A 13,272-nucleotide genomic window follows, 5' to 3' on the forward strand; every position below is an offset into this window, starting at 1 on the left:
CACATTTTGATTCAACTCACCACAGAACAGTTTTCTATTTTGCCTCGATCCATTATAAATGAGCTTTGGCTCAGAAAAGAACTCATCGTTTCTAGATTGTGTTGATATTTGTAACAGGAGTGGTGGAATCACTGTGCCGTGGACCGAGGAGAGCATGGAGGGGCATAACTAGGTGAACATCTGACTCTTCACCTGATCCCAAGACTGTGGGGTTCGAACCTGACTCTTTACCAGAGCCCCAGACTGGGGGGTTCAACTTGGCTCCAGATGGACACCAGGTGCTACACCAGGACGAACCTCAGACGCACAGCAGCTGACCCCAAAGTTCATCTCATACAGGCAGGCATGACAGGAATGGCAGGTGCTGGCGGGGATAGACAGGCACTGACAGGTGCAGACAGGTACGGATGATATACAGGCAAGCACTGGCAGGTACGACTGGTATACAGGCGGGCATGGCAGGTGCAGGCAGGTAAGGCTGATAGGTAGGTGCAGGCAGGTACAGGTGGTATACAGGCAGCCACTGGCAGGTGGAGGTAGGTACGGCAGGTATACAGGTGGGTACAGCAAGTACAGGCAGGTACTGGAAGATAAACTACTACAGGGGACTTTAGAACTTGCAAGCATGTAACTAACAAAGTGAACGCATTGCTCAGGCACCTCCCATCAGGTGGAGATGCCTTAAATAATAAGTGTCTCCCAGCCATTGGGTGGGTACACTTTAGGACGGTGGGTGCTGTGCTTTTAAGAAGGAGGTAGACTCCGGGCAGCAGCAGGAGGAGGAATTGCTTGATGGCGGCCACGGTGGTGAGTGAGTCTGCTTCCCTGCCGGGGAAGCAGGCGAGCATGTAGGGCTGTCGGCGCTACAATATTTGGCACCAATCTTTGCATAATAGAGCTGTAACTTGCATTTGTGAATTGCACTGTGACTTCTATTCACAGACAATGATATCTGGAAGTACTCCTGAGCATACGCTGTCATTTGTTCAACCAAATCATCCCTGCTTTTTATTTAGCGCCGCCGGAGGGCCCGTAAATACCGAGCATCCAATATTGACCATTGGCCTTGTTCCTTGTGCACATGGATTTCTCCAGAGTCTCTGAATCTTTTGATGATATTCTTCTGTACTGTAGATGGTGGGATATTCAAGGTCTTTGTAATTTTATGTTGAAGAACATTTTCCTAGAAGGCACAGTTGTTCATAAATTGGTGAACTCCTAACCATCTTTGCTTCTGAGAGACTCTGCCTCTCTCACTTGGTATTCTTATACACACTCATGTGATTTACTTGAGAATTGACCCTACAGCTGTTTTTCATCAGCACCACTTACTTTTCCATTCTTTTTGCTAACCCCCGTCCTAACTTTTTTTAGATACTTTGCTGCCATCATTTTCTAAATGAATTAATTTTTTTCAAATGAAATGGAAAAATGTCCAACGTTCAACTTTTGATCTGTGTTCTGCTGTGAACAAAATATAGCTAATAAGAAATTTCCAGATCATTTACATGGAATTCCAACTTTTTTTTTTAATTGGAGTTATATAATAAAGTACTATCACCCAGATTTGTGCCAGATGTCAGACATATGATAGAAAGGTGTCTGTTGAGGGCCCTCATGTTTTCTTTGCTCCAGAGGCCTTCGCACCCCATGTGGTCATTTTCCAGTGACAGTAAGATAGGGCTCACACAACTATATTTTGGCAAAAATTCCTGACTTGTGACCTGTAATGCAGCGGTGTTCACACAGTGCGGTAAAGAGGCAGTGACCCAGGATAGTCCAACTTTTAACTATTTTCAAAACTCACAAAGTAAAAGCAAATGTTATCCTACGGATCACAGCCGGGTCATTCAATACAGTCAGTACCAAACGATTGCATCGCCGTATCATTCGTGGGTGCGTCAGTTGCGTTGCCTTCGCTCGCCTGTGTTCAGTCGTCATACAGATCTGTACTGCACAGAGCCCCCTGCTCAGATGCTTGCAAACAACACTCTGACTAAGGGTACAATTTTGATCGCTACGACGGCACGATTCGTGACGTCGCAGCGTCGTATGATTATCGCTCCAGCGTCGTAGACTGCGGTCACACGTTGCAATCACGGCGCTGGAGCGATGCCGAAGTCCCCGGGTAACCAGGGTAAACATCGGGTTACTAAGCGCAGAGCCGCGCTTAGTAACCCGATGTTTACCGTGGTTACCAGCGTAAAAGTAAAAAAAACAAAAAACGTACATGCTCACCATCTGATGTCCGTCAGGTCCCTTGCCGTCCGCTTCCTGCTCTGACTGAGATCCGGCCGTACAGTGAGAGCAGAGCGCAGCGGTGACATCACCGCTGTGATCTGCTCTCACTTTCCGGCCGGCAGACAGTCAGAACGGGAAGCGGACGGCAAGGGATCTGACGGACATCAGATGGTGAGCATGTACGTTTTTTTTTTTTTTACTTTTACGCTGGTAACCACGGTAAACATCGGGTTACTAAGCGCGGCCCTGCGCTTAGTTACCCGATGTTTACCCTGGTTACCAGCGAACGCATCGCTGGATCGCTGTCACACACAACGATCCAGCGATGTCAGCGGGAGATCCAGCGACGAAAGAAAGTTTCAAACGATCTGCTACGACGTACGATTCTCAGCAGGGTCCCTGATCGCAGTAGCGTGTCAGACACTGCGAGATCGTAACGATATCGCTAGAACGTCACGAATCGTGCCGTCGTAGCGATCAAAATTGCACTGTGTGACAGTACCCTTACCCAAAGCTAAACTGAAAATTTAAATGTGAATCGTGGACATGAGCCACTCCAAAAACCCAGAGTGGAGGGAGAGGGAGATCAATCCAACCACCAATCTTATAGGTCGCTCCAAAAATAAAAGCCCATGTCAGGTTTTCCTAAATCTGACTTGGTCAAATAACTCGACCAAGTCCAGACTAACTTTTATTTTGCATTTTAAGCCCAGCTGTAGCTGTGATTACAATGCTCTCAAGCGGGTTCAATACGCTTCTAAGCACATTCTAGGGGATACAGAATGGCCCTCGCGTATAATTCTCCTCACTGTCACAAAATAAACAGTTTAGAAGTTTATGAATCCTTCAGAATTTCCAATATTCTAAGCTTGGAGAGGGCCGAGGAGTACTGAGTATGTTATATTTTTAACTTCTTTTTTTTAGTTTGTACCACATTTATTAAGTGCAAATCAAGCCACCTTGACGCCAAATTGAGCATATCTGCCCAAATCAAATTTTGTGAGATTTGCCCAAACTCTCCTGTTGGCCAATCGTTTGGTCAACCGACTGGGATCTCTGCTGAGAGCTCCCATGCACATAAAGGGGAGAAGATAAGAAGTCGCTGCCAGACCTCTCCTGAAGAAGCTTATCTCCCATGAAAATAAAAATTTAAGCTGTCCATCCCTTGCCATTACCTCTCAGGATGCCCCCAAACACATCAGATGATCTGCAGGTCCTCATTTCCCAAATCTTCGGGTTTGGCCAACTTTCATCCAACATGTCTGAAAGTAAAAAAATAAAGTTTACTTTTCTTCCTCTTCAGTCATGAAATTATCAAATCTTCCTCTAGTCTGGCCTGGCCTTACGAACCAGCTTCTCCGATTCAGGTAATCAATTACTATTATTGCATAATTATGCCTAGTAAATGAACTGGTTCATGTTGATCATGTGACTAGTGAGCATGAATGTCACTGCAGAGGTAGGGGGAAGGCGCTGAGCTTTTCTATAGCTGTTTGCTCTCTTTTCGGGCACATCCTTGCTCAATACAAAGGTACGAAAGGAGCAGGTGTCCCATATTGTCACCACGGTCCGGGCAGTTTATTGTTGGGGGGAACAATCTACAGATGCTGATAGCGATGCAGAACAGGTTTACATGGGTCGTAGACACAAGGGCCACACGTTGGAGATGGAGGCAATGGAGCATGCGTCGTGTCTGTCATCTCTTTGGGATTTTCTCCCTACTTGCTTCCTGTGAAATCCGCTTGAGGAGGCCATCATAGATTCAGGTCCAAAAACTAAGAATAAAACCCCTGTATAAAAGTAAAGTCTTCTGCCCTCATTCCCCATAAGAAGATAAAATTGCTTTCAGTGTACATACCAGGAACTATCCCAATTGTCATTCTCTGTAACTTGCCAATTAGTCTTTTTTATTGGGCTGTTACTTTTCACCAGCATTCTGCAAGCACTATAGGTGAAGGAACTTTCTTTCCCTCTTTTCCCACTGCATCTGCTATTGTCCTATGGCTTCTTAAGTTGAAAGCCCCCCACAAACTACCTGACTGACTCGGCTTCTCTGCTGAGAGAGACGGATTATACTCAACAACAGGCAGTGAAGAGCAAGGTAGACAGAAGGGAGACACCTAGTGGACACACCTTAGAGTGATTTTTTTCGAAGTTAAGACATCATAATTCTTGTTTTTAATTAGCATTTTTAAAATTGTGAAAAACAGAAAGACATAAGAAGCTGAACAATTTTTGACTAAAAGCATCTCATAAATACATAACAATACATACACAACCAGAGCTATAGTAATGACAGTATTCACACATATAAGGCTACTCTTCTCAGAGCGATAATGAAGCAGTGGCTGTTTTAGAACCATGAATCCTAACGTACAAATGTATCTGGGGTTGTTCAAGCCAATAGACATGAGTTACCAGTCACTCCCAGATCATATATATTAGGGTACCACGTTCCCTGTTTAGTACATACATCACACTACTCTCATCGGGGAGAAATATGCTCCATGAAATATTAAACCATGCTCTACAATAATGTGAAAACTGCTTTCAGTGCATATACCAGTCTAATATGTCCAGGATCTGTTTCTATTGGCACTGTGCCAGCACTATAGGTGCAGGAGTTTCTTTTGCTTCATTTCCCAGCATGCATTAATTATGCTATTATCCAATGCTTTAGCAGGCCTGAACGTAAAGACGCACCATATTTCCACACTGTCTTAGTGTCTCCACATAAAGGTAAGTTTCTTCAAGTGGAGGTCCTCCAACGCTGGTAAGACAACATGAAATTTAAGTAAGGTGATTGTCTATTTAACACATAATGAGATCAAGTTTTCTGAACAGTGACCAGTTAATCTTGGTATATCAGTAATTGTCTTTATTTTTTCTCCTGTTCTACATAGTCCTTTATCTGGTCACAAGTTTTATATTTGGCTGGGAATGGATGGCGACTTTGGGAGTGACACAACTCATTGCCAAAGATTGCTCTGTGCTGCTACCTGGCATCTCAATGGGGTTGCATTGCGACACCTATGACACATGACTGCGACAGGCAACTCACAAAATATCAAACTGGTTCTGACTTTTTGCAACTTGCTTGTTGCGGTTGCACTACTTTAGGGGTTGCAATGAGACCCCATTCATCTGCATTACGCTGCAATGGAGCAGGATCCAGTCCATTGGCCGCATTGATGAACTGTGGCTGCTGGATGGGAACGCTGAGGACCACCTTTTACTAAAGGCATCCCCAGCTCCTGTTTAGGTTAGCTTGCCCGGTGCAACCCCACATTGCGCCAGCCTGGCTAATCAAAAGGAAAGCCACAGAAGCCATCAGGTAGGAGGCGGTTCTCAGGGCTTCCATCCAGTAAATTACTGAGTTGGCCGATGGACCTTGTCCCGCGAATTGATTCCCACTAACCCTATTTCTAACCCATCCCCAACAGCCTTATAGACATAAATGTAAGGTCAAGGGGCGACAGTGATTTGCACTTTCGCTTTGCATCAATGGGGTCCTGGGGTCAAATTCCACCAAGGACAACATCTGCAAGGAGTTTGCATGTTCTCCCAAAATATTTAGAATTGAGAGTCCTCAGTAGTTGATACCTTTTAATGGCTAACTGAAAAGATGGTAACAAATTGCAAGCTTTCGAGACTACACAGGTCTCCTCATCAGGCATAGACTAAAAGAAATTCTGAAGAATCACATATTTATGCACAACACATCACAGGGAAAAAAAAAACATGGATAAGACAGGTGACATGAAGCAGAATTACCATAAGTGATAAACAGTTCTGTTCATAAATATTGGACCAGTTCTTAGATAAGGAGTGTTTTATTGTCCTCTAAGTGGGGTCTGGTCCTGTTGTGATGACCCCACATGGTCTGAGGGGCAAATTCCTTAGTTCCTTAGTTGATGTAAAAAGACATAAATCCATGCGACACATTCATTCCTGCACTAAGAGTGTCAAAGGTCGTCATCAGCTTATATTCCCATATTCTTCTGTCTCTTTGAAATTTAAAGCTACCTTTTAATACAAGTAATTTCATGTCCATAATGTTATGATCCGTGAGACAGAAATGTATTGCCCCAGGTAGATCCATTCTTTTTTATCTTATTGTATGGCGATGAGAGTTCATCCTTGTTTTCAGTTTCTGCCCTGTCTTCCCTACATACAGACCCCCAGTTGGATATTAACTACAAATAATTAGGTACACCACATTAGATGTGACGCAGCTGAAAGTACCTGGGATCTTGTAGTCCTGATCTTGTCCGTGGTCATTATAAATGGACAGGTTTTACATTTTTTCTGATTGCAAGGAAAGGTACCTGCAGCTGTTGGAGAGGACTGGGGGCTTTTGACAATGATGCTTCTTAGATTTTTGGGCTGCCTAAAACACAGTAGTGGGGGGTCTGTGTTGTGAATTTGCTTTTTGCTCCCTCTAGTGGTTACTAGTTTTTTGACTCTGGTTTTTCTGTCATTCCTTTTATCCGCACCTGGGTCGTTAGTTAGGGGTGTTGCTATATAAGCTCCCTGGACCTTCAGTTCAATGCCTGGCAACGTAGTTATCAGAGCTAGTCTGCTGTGCTCTTGTCTACTGATCCTGGTTCCAGTTATATCAGCTAAGTCTGCCTTTTGCTTTTTGCTATTTGTTTTGGTTTTGTATTTTTGTCCAGCTTGTTCCAAATCTATATCCTGACCTTTGCTGGAAGCTCTAGGGGGCTGGTGTTCTCCCCCCGGACCGTTAGACGGTTCGGGGGTTCTTGAATTTCCAGTGTGGATTTTGATAGGGTTTTTGTTGACCATATAAGTTACCTTTCTTTATTCTGCTATCAGTAAGCGGGCCTCTCTGTGCTAAACCTGATTCATTTCTGTGTTTGTCATTTCCTCTTACCTCACCGTCATTATTTGTGGGGGGCTTCTATCCAGCTTTGGGGTCCCCTTCTCTGGAGGCAAGAAAGGTCTTTGTTTTCCTCTACTAGGGGTAGCTAGATTCTCCGGCTGGCGCGTGTCATCTAGAATCAACGTAGGAATGATCCCCGGCTACTTCTAGTGTTGGCGTTAGGAGTAGATATATGGTCAACCCAGTTACCACTGCCCTATGAGCTGGATTTTTGTATTCTGCAGACTTCCACGTTCCTCTGAGACCCTCGCCATTGGGGTCATAACAGTTTGCCAGGCCAGTATTAAATGTTTAATGCATTGCAGAAGAGGGATTATAAGAAAGAAGATTCTGAGTTTTTTTTTTTTTCTTCTTCCCCTTTACCTCAGAGTGGCTATGCTTGCTGCAGACATGAATGTCCAGACCTTGATTACAAGTGTGGACCAGCTGGCTACTCGTGTGCAGGGCATACAAGACTATGTTATCAGAAATCCTAGGTCAGAACCTAAAATACCGATTCCTGAACTGTTTTCCGGAGACAGGTTTAAGTTTAGGAATTTCGTGAATAATTGTAAATTGTTTTTGTCCCTGAGACCCTGTTCATCTGGAGATTCTGCTCAGCAAGTAAAAATTGTTATTTCGTTCTTACGGGGCGACCCTCAGGATTGGGCTTTTTCGCTGGCGCCAGGAGATCCGGCATTGGCTGATCTTGATGCGTTTTTTCTGGCGCTCGGTTTACTTTATGAGGAACCCAATCTTGAGATTCAGGCAGAAAAGGCCTTGCTGGCTATGTCTCAGGGGCAGGACGAGGCTGAAGTGTATTGCCAAAAATTTCGGAAATGGTCCGTGCTGACACATTGGAACGAGTGTGCACTGGCCGCTAATTTTAGAAATGGCCTTTCTGAAGCCATTAAGAATGTTATGGTGGGTTTTCCCATTCCCACAGGTCTGAATGATACTATGGCACTGGCTATTCAAATTGACCGGCGGTTGCGGGAGCGCAAAACCGCAAATTCCCTCATGGTGTTGTCTGAACAGACACCTAATTCGGTGCAATGTGATAGAAAAACCACAAATTCCCTCATGGTGTTGTCTGAACAGACACCTGATTTAATGCAATGTGATAGAATCCTGACTAGAAATGAGCGGAAAATTCATAGACGCCGGAATGGCTTGTGCTACTACTGTGGTGATTCTACACATGTTATCTCAGCATGCTCTAAACGTATAGCTAAGGTTGTTAGTCCTGTCACCGTTGGTAATTTGCAACCTAAATTTATTCTGTCTGTAACTTTGATTTGCTCACTGTCATCTTATCCTGTCATGGCGTTTGTAGATTCAGGTGCTGCCCTGAGTCTCATGGATCTCTCATTTGCTAAGCGCTGTGGATTTACTCTTGAACCATTAGAAAATCCTATTCCTCTTAGGGGTATTGATGCTACACCATTGGCAGCAAATAAACCGCAGTATTGGACACAGGTTACCATGTGCATGACTCCTGAACACCGCGAGGTGATACGTTTCCTGGTTTTACATAAAATGCATGATTTGGTTGTTTTAGGGCTGCCATGGTTACAGACCCATAATCCAGTCCTGGACTGGAAGGCTATGTCAGTCTCAAGTTGGGGCTGTCGTGGTATTCATGGGGATTCCCTGCCTGTGTCTATTGCTTCTTCTACGCCTTCGGAAGTTCCGGAGTATTTGTCTGATTATCAGGATGTCTTCAGTGAGTCTGAGTCCAGTGCACTGCCTCCTCATAGGGACTGTGACTGTGCTATAGATTTGATCCCAGGCAGTAAGTTTCCTAAGGGAAGACTGTTTAATCTGTCGGTACCTGAACATACCGCTATGCGTTCATATATCAAGGAGTCTCTGGAGAAAGGACATATTCGTCCGTCTTCTTCCCCTCTTGGTGCGGGATTCTTTTTTGTGGCAAAAAAGGACGGATCTTTGAGACCTTGTATTGATTATCGGCTTTTAAATAAGATCACTGTCAAATTTCAGTATCCTTTACCGCTGTTGTCTGACTTGTTTGCCCGGATTAAGGGTGCCAAGTGGTTCACCAAGATAGACCTTCGTGGTGCGTACAACCTTGTGCGCATTAAGCAAGGTGATGAATGGAAAACCGCATTCAATACGCCCGAAGGTCATTTTGAGTACTTGGTGATGCCTTTTGGGCTCTCCAATGCGCCTTCAGTTTTTCAGTCCTTTATGCATGACATTTTCCGGAAGTATCTGGATAAATTTTTGATTGTTTATCTGGATGATATTTTGGTTTTTTCTGATAATTGGGATTCGCATGTGGAGCAGGTCAGGTTGGTCTTTAAAATTTTGCGTGAAAATTCTTTGTTTGTCAAGGGCTCAAAGTGTCTCTTTGGTGTACAGAAGGTTCCCTTTTTGGGGTTCATTTTTTCCCCTTCTGCTGTGGAGATGGACCCAGTCAAGGTCCGAGCTATTCTTGATTGGACTCAGCCCTCGTCAGTTAAGAGTCTTCAGAAGTTCTTGGGCTTCGCTAACTTCTACCGTCGTTTTATTGCTAATTTTTCTAGCATTGTGAAACCTTTGACGGATATGACCAAGAAGGGCTCCGATGTAGCTAACTGGGCTCCTGCTGCCGTGGAGGCTTTCCAGGAGTTGAAACGCCGGTTTACTTCGGCGCCTGTTTTGTGCCAGCCTGACGTCTCACTTCCCTTTCAGGTTGAGGTGGATGCTTCGGAGATTGGGGCAGGGGCCGTTTTGTCGCAGAGAGGCCCTGGTTGCTCTGTTATGAAACCTTGTGCCTTTTTCTCTAGGAAGTTTTCGCCTGCCGAGCGAAATTATGATGTGGGCAATCGGGAGTTGTTGGCCATGAAATGGGCATTTGAGGAGTGGCGTCATTGGCTCGAGGGTGCTAAGCATCGTGTGGTGGTCTTGACTGATCACAAAAATCTGATGTATCTCGAGTCTGCTAAACGCCTTAATCCGAGACAGGCCCGCTGGTCATTGTTTTTCTCCCGCTTTGATTTTGTTGTCTCGTATTTACCAGGTTCAAAGAATGTGAAGGCCGATGCTCTTTCTAGGAGCTTTGTGCCTGATGCTCCTGGAGTCGCTGATCCTGTTGGTATTCTTAAAGATGGAGTTATCTTGTCAGCTATTTCTCCGGATCTGCGACGTGTGTTGCAGAGATTTCAGGCTGATAGGCCTGAGTCTTGTCCACCTGACAGACTGTTTGTCCCGGATAAGTGGACCAGCAGAGTCATTTCCGAGGTTCATTCCTCGGTGTTGGCAGGTCACCCGGGAATTTTTGGCACCAGAGATCTGGTGGCCAGGTCCTTTTGGTGGCCTTCCTTGTCAAGGGATGTGCGGTCATTTGTGCAGTCCTGTGGGACTTGTGCTCGAGCTAAGCCTTGCTGTTCTCGTGCCAGCGGTTTGCTCTTGCCCTTGCCTGTCCCGAAGAGACCTTGGACACATATCTCCATGGATTTCATTTCTGATCTTCCGCTATCTCAGGGCATGTCCGTTATCTGGGTGATATGTGATCGCTTCTCCAAGATGGTCCATTTGGTTCCTTTGCCTAAGCTGCCTTCCTCTTCCGATCTGGTTCCTGTGTTTTTCCAGAACGTGGTTCGTTTGCACGGCATCCCTGAGAATATTGTGTCAGACAGAGGATCCCAGTTCGTTTCCAGGTTCTGGCGATCCTTTTGTAGTAGGATGGGCATTGATTTGTCGTTTTCGTCTGCTTTCCACCCTCAGACTAATGGACAGACGGAGCGAACCAATCAGACTTTGGAGGCTTATTTGAGGTGTTTTGTCTCTGCTGATCAGGACGATTGGGTGACATTCTTGCCGTTGGCTGAGTTTGCCCTTAATAATCGGGCTAGTTCCGCCACCTTGGTTTCGCCTTTTTTCTGCAACTCTGGTTTCCATCCTCGCTTTTCTTCGGGTCATGTGGAGCCTTCTGACTGTCCTGGGGTGGATTCTGTGGTGGATAGGTTGCAGCAGATCTGGAATCATGTGGTGGACAACTTGAAGTTGTCACAGGAGAAGGCTCAGCGCTTTGCCAACCGCCGCCGCGGTGTGGGTCCCCGACTACGCGTTGGGGATTTGGTATGGCTTTCTTCCCGCTTTGTTCCTATGAAGGTCTCCTCTCCCAAATTTAAACCTCGTTTTATTGGGCCTTACAAGATATTGGAAATCCTTAATCCTGTATCTTTTCGTCTGGATCTTCCTGTGTCGTTTGCTATTCACAATGTATTTCATAGGTCCTTGTTGCGGCGGTACATTGTGCCTGTAGTTCCTTCTGCTGAGCCTCCTGCTCCGGTGTTGGTTGAGGGCGAGTTGGAGTACGTGGTGGAGAAGATCTTGGATTCTCGCCTCTCCAGGCGGAGGCTTCAGTACCTGGTCAAGTGGAAGGGCTATGGTCAGGAGGATAATTCCTGGGTGGTCGCCTCTGATGTTCATGCGGCCGATTTAGTTCGTGCCTTTCATGCCGCTCATCCTGATCGCCCTGGTGGTCGTGGTGAGGGTTCGGTGACCCCTCACTAAGGGGGGGGTACTGTTGTGAATTTGCTTTTTGCTCCCTCTAGTGGTTACTAGTTTTTTGACTCTGGTTTTTCTGTCATTCCTTTTATCCGCACCTGGGTCGTTAGTTAGGGGCGTTGCTATATAAGCTCCCTGGACCTTCAGTTCAATGCCTGGCAACGTAGTTATCAGAGCTAGTCTGCTGTGCTCTTGTCTACTGATCCTGGTTCCAGTTATATCAGCTAAGTCTGCCTTTTGCTTTTTGCTATTTGTTTTGGTTTTGTATTTTTGTCCAGCTTGTTCCAAATCTATATCCTGACCTTTGCTGGAAGCTCTAGGGGGCTGGTGTTCTCCCCCCGGACCGTTAGACGGTTCGGGGGTTCTTGAATTTCCAGTGTGGATTTTGATAGGGTTTTTGTTGACCATATAAGTTACCTTTCTTTATTCTGCTATCAGTAAGCGGGCCTCTCTGTGCTAAACCTGATTCATTTCTGTGTTTGTCATTTCCTCTTACCTCACCGTCATTATTTGTGGGGGGCTTCTATCCAGCTTTGGGGTCCCCTTCTCTGGAGGCAAGAAAGGTCTTTGTTTTCCTCTACTAGGGGTAGCTAGATTCTCCGGCTGGCGCGTGTCATCTAGAATCAACGTAGGAATGATCCCCGGCTACTTCTAGTGTTGGCGTTAGGAGTAGATATATGGTCAACCCAGTTACCACTGCCCTATGAGCTGGATTTTTGTATTCTGCAGACTTCCACGTTCCTCTGAGACCCTCGCCATTGGGGTCATAACAGGTCTGGAAAAATGGATTGTAAGTGGGCATCTTTTTGTAGTAAAGGTTGTAATTTCCGTGCAGTTTTTTATGTGTTTTGGATGGAAACTGTCCCATTTAAGGTATGTTGGACAGTCGATTGGCTTCTGATACAGGGATGTTTCTATTTCATTGTTCTGCAGCTTAATGATGGTGTCCAAAAAGTTAATTTAAGTGCAGGAGTAGTTGAGTGTCAAGTTGAAATTGATTAAACTGTTCATGGAACGTCTTTAGCTGTGGCTCAGACTCCGTCCAGATGATTAAAATATCATCAATGTAGCGGTAGTAGGCCAGAGGCCTGATGGGACATGAGGACAAAAAGTCGCTTTCAAGCTTGGCCATGAAAAGATTTGCATACTGTGGGGCCATTTTACTTCCCATTGCTGTGCCAGTCTTCTGTAGATATACAGTATAGACTAAAAGTTTGGACACACCTTCTCATTTAAAAATTTTTCTGTATTTTCATGGCTATGAAAATTGTACATTCACACTGAAAGCATCAAAACTATGAATTAACACATGTGGAATTATATACTTAACAAAAAAAGTGTGAAACAACTGAAAATATGTCTTATATTCTAGGTTCTTCAAAGTAGCCACCTTTTGCTTTGATGACTGCTTTGCACACTCTTGGCATTCTCTTGATGAGCTTCAAGAGGTAGTCACCGGGAATGGTCTTCCAACAATCTTGAAGGAGTTCCCAGAGATGCTTAGCACTTGTTGGCCCTTTTGCCTTCACTCTGCGGTCCAGCTCACCCCAAACCATCTCGATTGGGTTCAGGTCTGGTGACTGTGGAGGCCAGGTCATCTGGCGTAGCACCCCATCACTCTCCTTCTTGGT

The sequence above is a fragment of the Ranitomeya variabilis genome, chromosome 7 (genome assembly GCF_051348905.1).
Source record: "Ranitomeya variabilis isolate aRanVar5 chromosome 7, aRanVar5.hap1, whole genome shotgun sequence".
In the NCBI taxonomy this organism is placed as follows: Eukaryota; Metazoa; Chordata; class Amphibia; order Anura; family Dendrobatidae; genus Ranitomeya; species Ranitomeya variabilis.